Source organism: Pelodiscus sinensis, chromosome 12 (assembly GCF_052426305.1).
Source record: "Pelodiscus sinensis isolate ZL-2025 chromosome 12, ASM5242630v1, whole genome shotgun sequence".
In the NCBI taxonomy this organism is placed as follows: Eukaryota; Metazoa; Chordata; order Testudines; family Trionychidae; genus Pelodiscus; species Pelodiscus sinensis.
In genome coordinates, this window is record NC_143063.1 from 6,974,918 (window position 1) to 6,987,605 (window position 12,688).

Sequence of the window (12,688 nt, forward strand, 5' to 3'; positions counted from 1 at the left end):
AGACCGACGTGGAGGAGAGACCTAAAAATCCAGTCTTATGACGGGCTAATTGGCTAGTATATATGACTAGCCAATTAGCCCAATTAGCCCGTCATAAGATGGGATTTTCAGGTCTTCTTTCCTGAGCTCTTTTGCTCCATCTCTCTCTCTCTCTCTCTCTCTGGGTATGTCTACGCTACCCTCCTAGTTCGAACTAGGAGGGTAATGTAGGCATACCGCACTTGCAAATGAAGCCCGGGATTTGAATTTCCCGGGCTTCATTTGCATAAGCGGGGCTCCACCATTTTTAAATCCCCGCTCGTTCGAACCCCGTGCCGCGCGGCTACACGGGGCACGAACTAGGTAGTTCGAACTAGGCTTCCTAGTTCGAACTACCATTACTCCTCATTCCACTTCTCATACCGTTACTCCTCATGGAATGAGGAGTACAGCTAGTTCAGATTAGGAAGCCTAATCCAAACTAGCTACTCCGTGCCGCGTGTAGCCGCGCGGCACGGGGTTTGAACTAGCCGGCATTTAAAAATGGCGCTGGCCAGCTTTATGCAAATGAAGCCCGGGAAATTCAAATCCCGGGCTTCATTTGCAATTGTGGATGACTACATTACCCCGCTAGTTCGAACTAGCGGGGTAGTGTAGACATACCCTGACTGGTTCCCCACCCCCAATGAAGTGGGCCGCCGCGGAGGAGGAGAAGGGGGGGTGGGAGCTGACGTAAATGGCCAGGGGGCGGGGCCGTGTACGTCACTGCCCCGCCCCCCCTTCCCCTGTGCTGTGGTGCTCAGCTGAGTGCTGTGCGCTCAGCCGGGCCACCGCGGGGGAGCCCAAACAGTGGTCCTGCAGCCTACTGGAGTTCCATCTAAGGCCTGCACACCCCCCCTCTGTCCCTTTCCCCCACACATTCATCTCTAGTGGTCCCCTCCCTCCCAGAGCGTGAACAGCTGATTCATGGCATTCAAGTTCCGGGAGGGAGGGGGAGTGCAAATCAGTGGATTCATGGCGCTCCGAAAGTGTGGTGTGGGAGGGGAGAAGTAGGAAGTGTAGGGCTCCAGTACCCCAGTGTGCGAGAGGCGCATGGGGAAGAGGCACACATGGGATGTGCAGGCCATAGATGGAACCCCAATGGGTCACATGCGGCCTGTGGGCTGCAGGTTGCCTGCCACTGCTGAAAGGTCTTCTGGGAAGGGGCAATTCTTTTGTTCGGTTTGTACAATGTCAAACACCAAGGGGTCTGCAACTGGGTCTGCTTGGAGGTACCACAATGCAAACACATAAATAACAAAGTGATTCCTGTATCACGTGTCTTCTACAAGATACAGTACATAAAGTGCTTTGGGATTCTTCTGATAAAAGGTGCTGTGCAAACACAATATGCTATTAATTGTTAATGATCAGGAACTCTAGAATATGACGGAAGGCACCTAAGGATTTAATCATAGAGCAAAACCTCTTGTGGAAGCTCTTTAAACCCAGTGTAGGTGTATTTACATGCAGCTGTAAAACAGGCATTATGAAGTCTAGCGAGTGGTGACTGGCACAATACAGTTTATACTTCTGCTTGATTGCTCCTTTCAGCCTAAATGACACCAGCATCTCTTCTTCCCTGTATGTCGCAATCTAAGGCACTTTCATATCCATCTGCTCACTATGCCCTGGTCTACACCAGGAGTTATTTCGAACTCCTCTTATTTCAAAATAACATAACGTGCTGGTTATTTCAAAATAACAACTCCTGCTTTCCACGAGGAATAATGCTTATTTTGAACCAGTAATTTCGAAGTAGCAGTAATGTGTACGCTCCACTGCTGTTGTTTCGAAATATCTACTCCCCATAATCATTCAAAGTAATTACTCCCGAGGGCTTCCTCAGGCTCAAAGTCAAGGTAGCATGTCCACATTAAAGGAGCTTGCCTTGGACTAATTTTGATGTTTCCCTATAGTAGCTATTATGAAATAGTTATTTCAGACGTTATTATTTCAAAGTATGTTATTTTGAAATAATTTCCTAGTGTAGACATGCCCTAACATGCAAGCCTTGGAGCCCAGTCCTGTGCTACATACTCCCCTCAACATCACCACTGATTTCAACAGTTACTCATGTGGACAAGGGCTTTAGAATTGAGTCCTTTACTTTTTTCACCTCTAAGTTCTAAGTTAAATGTTCAATTACAGCTGTGATAGGTGCAGTCTCAAAACCCCCCAGTTATACATGTAGGCTACGTCTAGACTGGCATGATTTTGCGGAAATACTTTTAATGGAAAAGTTTTCCCGTTAAAAGTATTTCCGCAAAAGAGCATCTAGATTGGAACGGATGCTTTTGCGCAAAAAGTGCTTTTGCGCAAAATCATCCGTGCCCAGTATTGACGCGCTTTTGCGCAAGAAAGCTCCGATCACCATTTTAGCCATCGGGGCTTTTTTGCGCAAAATAGTTCTTCCCTGTCTACACTGGCCCTCTTGCGCAGGGGAGGATATAGGGCAGGACAAGCGGGGCGGCCGCCCCGGGCCCCGCGCTTCAAGAAACCCTGCGCATGCGCCATGGCAAAGGGGGGCCTTGTAGCCAGACACAAACCCCATCTTGTTTTTCCACGAACCCCATCTTGTTCCCCCCCCCCAGAGAGCAAGAGAAAGGCAGTCAGCCTTTGATGCCCTGGGAACGCAGGTGTGCTGCCTGTCCCTGACTCTACCATAAACAGAAACCAGACAGTAAATGGGCTAGCTGACGACCCGGGGCCTCCCGTCGCCCTGATGGCTAGTACCAGTAATTGACACGCCTGCACTGTCCCAGGAGAGGAATCTTCGCCCATCACATACCAGAGGTGCCCATTGTCTGCATTTTCCCAGGTGTAAATTATGCTTTGCACCCTTCGTGGGAAACCTGGCATTCAAAGCCATTTTTCCTAATTGGCCACTTGAGCCCAGGAAGAAGCCTACATAACCCAAGGAGTATAAAAGAGGTTCAGCAGCCCACCCCATTTGAGCTCCAATCATCTATACCTGCTGGCAGGTATTGATTGTCTCCCGAGGTCTGTGGGACGCCCAACCTCTCCCTACTTCTTCCCGAGGGATTGAGAGAAAGACGCTGGTCACACCAAGTCTGGAACGCAGGGGTGAGAATATATACCTGCTATGTGTCTATTTTGCATGCATTTAATAAGAGCTCAGAGAACCAAAGGGTTTCATGGTACCTGTAAGTGACTTATTAGTGTAATTTCTGTCCTGTCCTTTGTAGTGGCTGTGTTATCTGTAACACAGTAGTAGCATTTAAGAACTAAGTTTACCCTGTAACAATAAAATAGTAACTGTTTAAGCTTTAACCTGACTCCTTCAGTTGCTGTAACAGAACCAAGCACAATTTAAAAGAACTTCAGCCGGTCATAAGGGACTCACTGCCCTGACCGTCGGCTGACAGGCCCCGCGAAATTGGGCTGCCCTGGGCCCCGCAAAATGGTCATCTGCCCCTGTTCTTGCGCAAGTATTCTTGCACAAGAGGGCTTTTTCCCGAGCAGGAGCGTGAAAGTATTTGTGCAAGAAGCACTGATTTTGTACATTACAAAGTCAGTGCTCTTGCACAAATTCAAGCGGCCAGTGTAGACAGCTGGCAAGTTTTTGCGCAAAAGTGACTACTTTTGCGCAAAATCTTGCCAGTCTAGACGCACCTGTAAAGTATTAAAATGCACAAGCCTAACTGCACACTAATGCTTGCAATTACTCCAACTGTGTGTGCAAAATACAGATTTTTGCCATCACAAAGACTAGAAGCCAAATCCTAGGTCCCCTGTGCTAGAGCAACTATGGAAGTTATCAGATTCAATGAGCATGCCCTGACCCGTAGGAGAATTCGGAGCCAAGATGTGCTACCAAGGCAAGACGCTTAGACCTGCAGCTGGGCTTTCCAGTGTAGGATTTCCCCACTTAGCACTTCCTTTCACATGACATCCTTATCTGATAGCTATTGGCAACAGATCACTATCTAACTGCTTGTGGTAGAGCCTCCCCTGCAAGCTTCATAATTCAGTAAGATCTGGATCCTAGTTGTCATGGGGAAGTTTACACAAGGAACTCTAGAGCGTCATTGCAAACTAAAGGCAGACAAAGCCTTTCCTGTGAAATTGCTATTTACTGAGAACACTGGCCACCAGCAATCAAACCCAAGCACCTGCATTTTGGTTTGGACTCCTAAAGGTGAACAGAGTCAAAATAATTGTGTGCCACAGAGGGACACTGAGACCTTGTCTTCACTGCGATGTTGCAATCATACTCTTTACGGAGATATGCTTCTGAATAGGAATAGGACATAACTCAGATATGCTTTATGCATACGTCATGTAGTATATAATTAGAAAAGTTAAAATCTACTAACTGTGTATATTCTATTTGAGTGCATGTGTCATTCCAGTATATGAAGTTAGAAATGTGAAGTATAAATTTGTTTACTAATCTAAACTAGGGACGTTAAATTTTCAATAATCAGCTAATCAAGTAGTCAATGGAATTTCCATTGACAGCTCGATTAGTTGACAAGGGGGGCGCTTGCTAGCCCGCTGCACCTCTACCTTTGGCTTCTGCATTAGGAAGGCAGGATTAAGAGCCCCCTGAAAGTAGGGCAGTGGGGTGGGTTCTGGAGTGGCTTAGATGATAGGGCATGAGCCTAAGGCACACAGGATGGTGGGTTAAAGTCTTCTGAGCAACCAGACAGCCAACACAGGATAAGGGACCCCCTCAAACACATGGAAATGGGGTGGGTTCTTGAGTGGGCTAGAGGATAAGGGAAAAGCAGTATAAGGGACGTGGTATACCTAGACTTTAGTAAGGCATTTGATATGGTCTTGCATGATATTCTTATCAATAAATTAGTCAAATACAACTTAGATGAGGCTACTATAAGGTGGGTGCATAACTGGCTGGATAACCATTCCCAGAGAATAGTTATTAATGGTTCACAATCCTGCTGGAAAGGAGAAACGTGGGGTTCCGCAGGGTCTGTTTCAGGACCGGTTCTGTTCAATATCTTCATCAACTGGTTAGATATTGGCATAGAGACTATGCTTATTAAGTTTGCAGATGATACCAAGCTGGGAGAGGTTGCGACTAATCTGGAGGATAGGGTCATAATTCAAAAGGATCTGGACAAATTGGAGAAATGTTCTGAGGCAAACAGGATGAAGTTTAATAAGGACAAATGCAAAGTGCTCCACTTAGGAAGGAACAATCAGTTTCACACATACAGAATGGGAAGCGACTGTCTAGGAAGGAGTACGGCAGAAAGGGATCTAGGAAAAAATTCCTAACTGTCAGGGTGGTTAAACACTGGACTAAATTGCCTAGGGTGGTTGTGGAATCTCCATCTCTGGAGACATTTAAGGGTAGGTTAGATAAATGTCTATCCGGGATGGTCTAGACACTACTGGGTCCTGCCATGAGGGCAGGGGACTGGACTCGATGACCTCTTGAGGTCCCTTCCAGTCCTAGTATTCTATGATTCTATGATTGCCTGGGGAGTGCAGGGCTGGGTGCTTTGACCCTGCCCACCCTGGGAGCAACTGGACAGCCAACACAGAGCTGGCTTCTGCATTTGGAAAGCAGGATAAAGGTGGGGGGTGGGAACTCCAGTGAACTCAGGCACAGGGCATCAGCCTCTGGAGCACCGGGTGGTGGCTTGATTCCACCCACCTGGGCAGCCAACACTGGCTGCCCCACGGGATGGACCTGGCCCCCCCATTAGGAAAGCAGGATAAGGGACCCTCTGGTGGTAGGGTGGGTTCAGGAGTGGCTTAGCAGATAGGGTATCTGGCAGGGCAGAGCTGTGGGCTCAAATCCCACCCACCCTGGGAGCAGCCAGACAGCTTCCCCAGGGATGGAGCAGTGGAGCCATGGCCTTGGCCCTGCACCACCTCTGAAAGCAGCTGGCATGCACAGCAGTGGCTCAAGGTGTTGCCCTTCCCATACAGGCACCAACCCCACAGCTTCTACTGGCCACAGTTTTCTGTTATTAGTCAATGGGAGCTGCAGGAATGGTGTCCACAGGCAAGGACAGCGTGTGGAGACCCTCTGCTCTGACCTCCTCAGGTGGCTGCAGGGACATGCCAGCCACCTCCAGGACCACAATCATCACAGGGATAATTACTCCAGTCACAACATAGGCATTTTAGAACTCACGACTCAAAGAATTAAATTAAGTGTAAGAGAGAAATGAAAGTTATGAAATGCACTGACCAGTCAAAAGCCAAAAATAACCCGCTTTGCAAGCAGTAAAATAGTAACAACCCTCCATACAACCCCCCATGTACATGTTGGGTCGGGAGATGAGAGGGAAGGACAGTGTGTGTTTGTGAGAATGACAGAGACACACACAGTGTGTGAGAGTGACAGAAATTTGCATTTCCATGCTCCCTCCATCCTCCTCTCTCTGGATGTGGCTGTTATTCCGAAATAACTATGCAAGCCTCTACACAGCCATTATATTATTTCAAAATTATTTTGAAATAACAGACGGCTTATTCCAACTTCTGTAAACCTCATTCTACAAAGGATAATGCCTATTCCGAAATAGCTATTCCGAAATAAGGCTTGTGTAGACACTCCACTGGTGCTATTTCAAAATAGCCCCTCACCACGGCCATTCTAAGTTATTCCTCCTGGGGCTCTAAGTGAAGCTAGCATGTCTACATTAGGGAAACCTGCCTCGGAGTAATTTTGAGGCTTCCCTGCAATGCAGACGCTAATAACTATTCTGGATTAGTTTATTCCGAAATAACTGTGCATAGCTGCAGTCTCTGTGTGGAGTTGGGGTACAGAAGTGGGGGGAGGAGAGACACCCTGACATCAGCGCCCCCCTTTTCTCCCTCCCTCACCCTGCACAGCAAGCAGGAGGTTCCCAAAGGGCAGCTCCAACGCAGAGGGCAGGAGGTGCGCAGCAGTAGGGGGAGGGGCAACTGAAATGCCAGCACTTGATAACTTCCCGGCCAAACCAGTCAGGATTAGGGATGTTAACTAATGATTAATGTACTAGTTGAGTAGTTGATGGAATTTCCATCGAACGTTACCTCATCTCTGTCACAAAAGGATCACTGCACACCCAGTGAACCTCTCTCCGCCGGTGCTAAGCTGGTGGAAATGGGAGGAAAAGCCACACTGCACCTGCAAATCTGGGGCTACATGTTTGGTTCCCAGCCTGTGCCACTGTGATATACCCCGGGACAGGGTGCAAGGCAGAGCATTGAGTAACTTTGTTGCCCCTGCCCTTTACACTACTTTGCTGTGGTAGCTGCCAGTCTGGGCTAGTCACAAACAGCCTCCAGCATGCAGGTCACCCCCAGGTATGTCTGCCTGTGCTGCAGCCAGCCAGCCACACTTTGTTCTCTTGCCAGCTGATCGCCCATACACCCCCTCATTCCTGGATTGTGCCTCCTAGACTGCCCTGCCTCTCCTGGACAAGACACATTCGTCTAGACAGTCTATGTTTCTTTCCCAGGTGCAATACACACCTTTGGTCACCCCAAGTAGAATTACCCAGACACTCCCATTTCCACACAGTGGAGGAGGCTGTTTATTTACAAAGAGCGCAATTTTAAATTAGCACAAGCAATGAGGCACAAATGTCAGAAATGGTTACAGGAAAAGGAAAGATGAAATGCAGCTAGTGTCAAACATAACCAGCTGTTAAGCAGTTTTTCTCACCACATGCTCTCAACCATCTTCGCAGAGGTCTTAGCTCAGGAGCCCTTCTTGTGTTTAACTTTTGCTTCCTTTGTCCCTTCTTGTGCAATGAATGGATGGGCCAAGAGTAAGAGAAAGGAGTGCTTTGGCCGGGGCATTGGCCCCCTTTTAATACTGTCATTCTCCCCTTGGAAAATGTTTCCAGCAGAGATTCAGGAGATAGTCTCTAGAAGTGCGTCTACGCAGCACTCTAAACCCAAAATAAGATATGCAATTTGCGCTACTCAAATTGCGTATCTTATTTCGATTGTATTTCAAAATAGCTGATTTTGAAATTTGGCGTGTCTACACAGTGCCAGATTTTGAAATAACACACTATTTTGAGACATCCCTTAACCCTCGTGGAATGAGGATTACAGGGATACCAGAATAGCGTGCCCATTATTTCAAAATCTATTTTGAAATAACGGGCACGATTAAAAGACATGGGGGGTAGCTATTTTGGGATAGCCCCACTGGTTAGACGTACTCTAGGAAAGGATGTTCCTTGCTGCTCTTCCTACTTGGAGACGGAGCTTCTTTTGTTTCCTTTCCTGATTGGTAGCTCTGTTTGCTGCTTAAATGCACGTTAAGCCAAGCAGAGGTTCCTTTGGTGGAGCCAGACTTCTTGGCCAGTTCAGTTTGGAACTTGTCTTAAGATCACCAGACAGTGGAATCTCACCACTTCACATACAACGTTGCTGCCCATATTTTATCTGTGTTGAGCACTGAATGATGAGTGTTCGGCTGACACCTTTCAAGGCAGACTGTTCAAAGATTATTACAACAGAGGAAAGGAGCGGACATGGGTATATTCTGTCATAGCCCTTCTTCTCCATGTGAGTAATATGGGGGGCTGCCCCCCACATTCACCAATCCAGGCAGAAACTGACTCACTGAGGGGAGTGGGCAGTTCACACCCATGGTGGTGGCAGGACCCGGTGGCTCCAACCCTGGAGGAGCCCATAGCAGTTTGGTATGGAGTGAACCAGGCCTTCTTTGTACCTCCCAGATCCTCTTTCTCCCACAGCCTGTAGAGGGTTTAAACACGATGGGGTTGTGGCCAGCTGTGTGTTTGGGCCAGTGCAGGGCAGCAGCTAGGAGTGTGCCCACGGAGTATCCCCAGCATTTGTGTGTGTGTGTGTGGGGGGGGGGGGGGGGGGGGCTCTCCACAGACTGAAACCCAGTGGTTTAGCAGAGAAATGTTCTTCCTTTGTTGTTAAGGCTCTTTGACATCAGAGATGTTTTCCAACCTAATTTATTTTTCACTAGTTGTTTTGTGCTTTGCTTGTAGCTTGCATGATGCTGCTACATCAGTTTCACTTTTGGGTATGGTCTCTTTCCCAATCTGGCACTTCACTGGCACAGTGGGGTATCTGTTCTGCTGACATTTCAGAAGAATGTGTAGAGTCAAAGGAAAACAACCCGGCTTCCAGCAGAATTCAGGTCCTCGTCTCATTTCTATAGCTGTTAGGGTCTGGAGAGACTTATTTTTGTAACATCTAAATTTGGGACCTGATGATACCCCCTTAACTAGTCATGCAAAATACTCTTTGGGAAATTCCCTGGGTTTCTTGGGACATTCCAAACTCCTGCTCTCCTCTTTGGTGGGGGAGATTAAAACGAGCCTGACATCAGTAGTCTGAGAGAAAATAAAAGCAACAGGATGTGTTCCAGAGCAGCCATGTATGGAAATATGAGTCACCAAGCTCCAAAGTTCAGTGCACATTCACAATGCACCTTAGAATAGATTCTGTTACCTCCCACCCCCTCTACCTTACCTAATGCACAGGTTCAACCCCAGCGGTCTGCACTCAAGCGAGAGACCCAATAGGGAGGGGTAGGATGCAACATTATTTTGGTGATGCAAAATTGAGTCAGGCAAGGACTGGGGTGTGGATCAGAGAGGATGCTAAAAGATTTGATGGTTCTACATAGAAAAGTTCAGTGGCAGTGCGCAAACTGACCTCGGTAGTGATAAAAGGGGCGAACAGTTTGGAAATTAAGCTCATTAATAATTAAACTAGGGATGTGAATGACTAGTCGACTATCCAATAAGCAAATGCTTAGCTGACAGGATTGTTGACTAGTCGTTTCCCCGCCCCTTGCTGCCTCTATCAGAAAGAGGCAGCGGGGAGAGGGTAGAATAGAAGGGGAGGGGCGCTTCAAAGCAACAGCACCGTATGGAGCCTGGGGCCAGACCCTGGGCTCCATGTGGCGCTGCTGCTTTGAAATGCTGTGTGCAGCCCAGGGTCCCCAGGTGGAAGTCCCCAGCTGGCCTGGGCTCCCTGCGGCATTTCAAAGTGGCAGTGCCGCATGGAGCTTGGGGTCAGCTGGGGCTCTGCCACTTCAAAACACTGTGGGTAGCAGGGGGCCAGCGGGGGACTGCTTGAGTCCCCTGCTAGCCCTGTGCTCCCCGCAGCGCTTTCGCCTTTGAAGCAAAACGCCCTTATCGACTAATTGTTAGTCGATGCAAATTGCATCGACTTTTCAATTAGCCAAATAATTGAAATTTTACATCCCTAAATTAGACTCCTTGATGTAGGCGGCAACTGGACGTGATTTGAGTCCTAATGGCTGGGCTTGCTCCTGCTATTTTTATGCCTTTTGGAAATGATACAGTTGAATTTGTAAGGGGAATTTGGAGCCTCCCCTGGCAGCTCAAGTTCTATCCCACCCTGGGAATGACCAGATAACCAAGACAAGCTTCCCCAGGGATGGAGCTGGCTCCCCGATTAGGAAGCTTTCTGTTTTTCTTGTTCAGTATTATTTAAAGAGAGCCCTAGGAAGGAAGGCTGTTTACATTTCTGCTCCTTTGCCCTTTGTTATTTGGCACCTCCTTGTGCTCCATGGCATGTAATGTGTTGACTTAGGCGATCCAGGAAATAGTCACATTTCCTGGAGGTGGAAAACCAGCTTTTTACGGAGAAAATCCAAATGGCTGAAATGGGGGAGGAAATGAAAACACGACTGATTAGCTATTGGTATTAAGTCACTGGTAATTTTTGTCCAGAAGTTTGCATTTGTTTGTTGTTGTTATTAATTAATTTATTTACTTATTTCCTGGCTTAGGTTTGTTTCCCTGTTGAGTTTCTCTGAATAAATGTGGCACCAGTGAGTGGCAACAGATAATGTTTAAACCCCATCTGTCTGTATATGTTGTTACTCTCCTGCTGAGTACATGTTGTGTAGATGCATATTGTTGTGCCCATCAGATGTCTAGAACAGCCTTCTTAATCTTCTGTCTAGCCCACACCAGGAGGATCCTGGAGCGGCCCCTACCCTCTGGCGAGAGATCATGTCAGTGTCACTGAAGAGTTGTTGCACTTTTAATTAAATATGAATTGGGGTCAAAGAAAACATGTGGCTCGCTCTTCTGTCCCCACTGGTTAGGCTGCTCACCCAGGCACCGTGAGGCCCCAGTTCAAACCTTTCTCCCTGCAAAGGGGTTTGAACCAGGGTTGATCCTTTCCCAGGGCAGGTCTGAAGTGGGTGATCCCTGTCCAAACCCCCTCTCTGTCCCAAGAAGACAATGGCATCCCGGGAGCGCCAGCTGGGAGGGAGGGAATCCCTGTTCACAGTGCTTTTAGGAGGCAGGGGGCAGATCAGAACTGGGCCCAAATAATATTTAATTCAAATGGAACAGCTTCAACAGGCATGTTGCAGGAAGCCCCCCCTCCCCCCCCCGCCATTCCTACTCGTAGAATCAGAGACCACTAGGGCTACGTCTAGACTGGCATGATTTTCCGCAAATGCTTTTAACGGAAACGTTTTCTGTTAAAAGCATTTGCAGAAAAGTGCGTCTAGATTGGCAGGACGCTTTTCCGCAAAAGCACTTTTTGCAGAAAAACGTCTGTGTCGATCTAGACGCGCTTTTGCACCAAAAAGCCCCAATCGCCATGTTCACGATCGGGGCTTTTTTGTGCAAAACAAATCTGAGCTGTCTACACTGGCCCTTTTGCACAAAAGCTTTGCGCAAAAGGACTTTTGCCCAAACGGGAGCAGCATAGTATTTCCGCAAGAAGCACTGATTTCAGACAGTAGAAATCGGAAATTCAAGCGGCCAGTGTAGACAGCTGGCAAGTTTTTCCACAAAAGCAGTTGCTTTTGTGGAAAAACTTGCCAGTCTAGACACAGCCTAGGACTGGAAGGGATCTTGAGAGTCATCGAGTCCAGTCTTCTGCCCTCACGGCAGGACCAAGCACCATCTAGATCAGTGGTCCCCAACGCGGTGCCCGTGGGCACCATGGCGCCCGCCGGGCCATTTACGTGCGCCCGCAGAGCAATCTGGGCTGGCCCCGCCCCCGGGCGTGTGGCAGGTGCCAGTCCCGGGCGTGCGGCAGGTGCCAGCCCCGGGCGCATGGGCGGCCCCTGCCCCGGGGTCGTGGCACGTGCCGGTGCCGGCCCCGGGCACACGGTGCATGCTTGGCCCCGCCCCCAAGCACATGGCCCGTGAGTGGCCCCACCCCCATATGTGCGACACGTGAGCGGCCCCACCCCCAGGCGCCCGGCAACCCCAAAACGTTGAGGACCACGGATCTAAATCATCATGCCCTCAACGCATGGGGCTCTCCACCCTTCGAACCCCCCTGCGCCTACTCCAGGAGGTGAAGGTGACTTTGTCGCAGCCCGCTCGCGATCTCCTACAGAGAGCCCTGCGAGAGGGAACGCTCCGCCCCTCCCCTCCTGCAAAGCCTCCGTCCCTCTTAATTGGGCCCCTGTCCCGCGGGCCCCCCCGGCCTCCCCACCCTTGGACCCCCAGCCGGCTGCAAAATCTGCAGCCGGTCTGTTTCCGGACCGCGCCCAGGGAACAGCTGTACACGCTCGTGCTCCACGCTTTGCATTTCCCCACCCTCGTGTCCCGCCCCGATACAAAGTGGCGGGACTACCTCAGACCTATAGAGGGTGGGGAACCCCGATGGGCCAGCGTTTATTCGACCTTAATTCCGCGGCCCGTCGGGGACATCAGTTGGCGGCTCCTTCACGGGGCCGTGA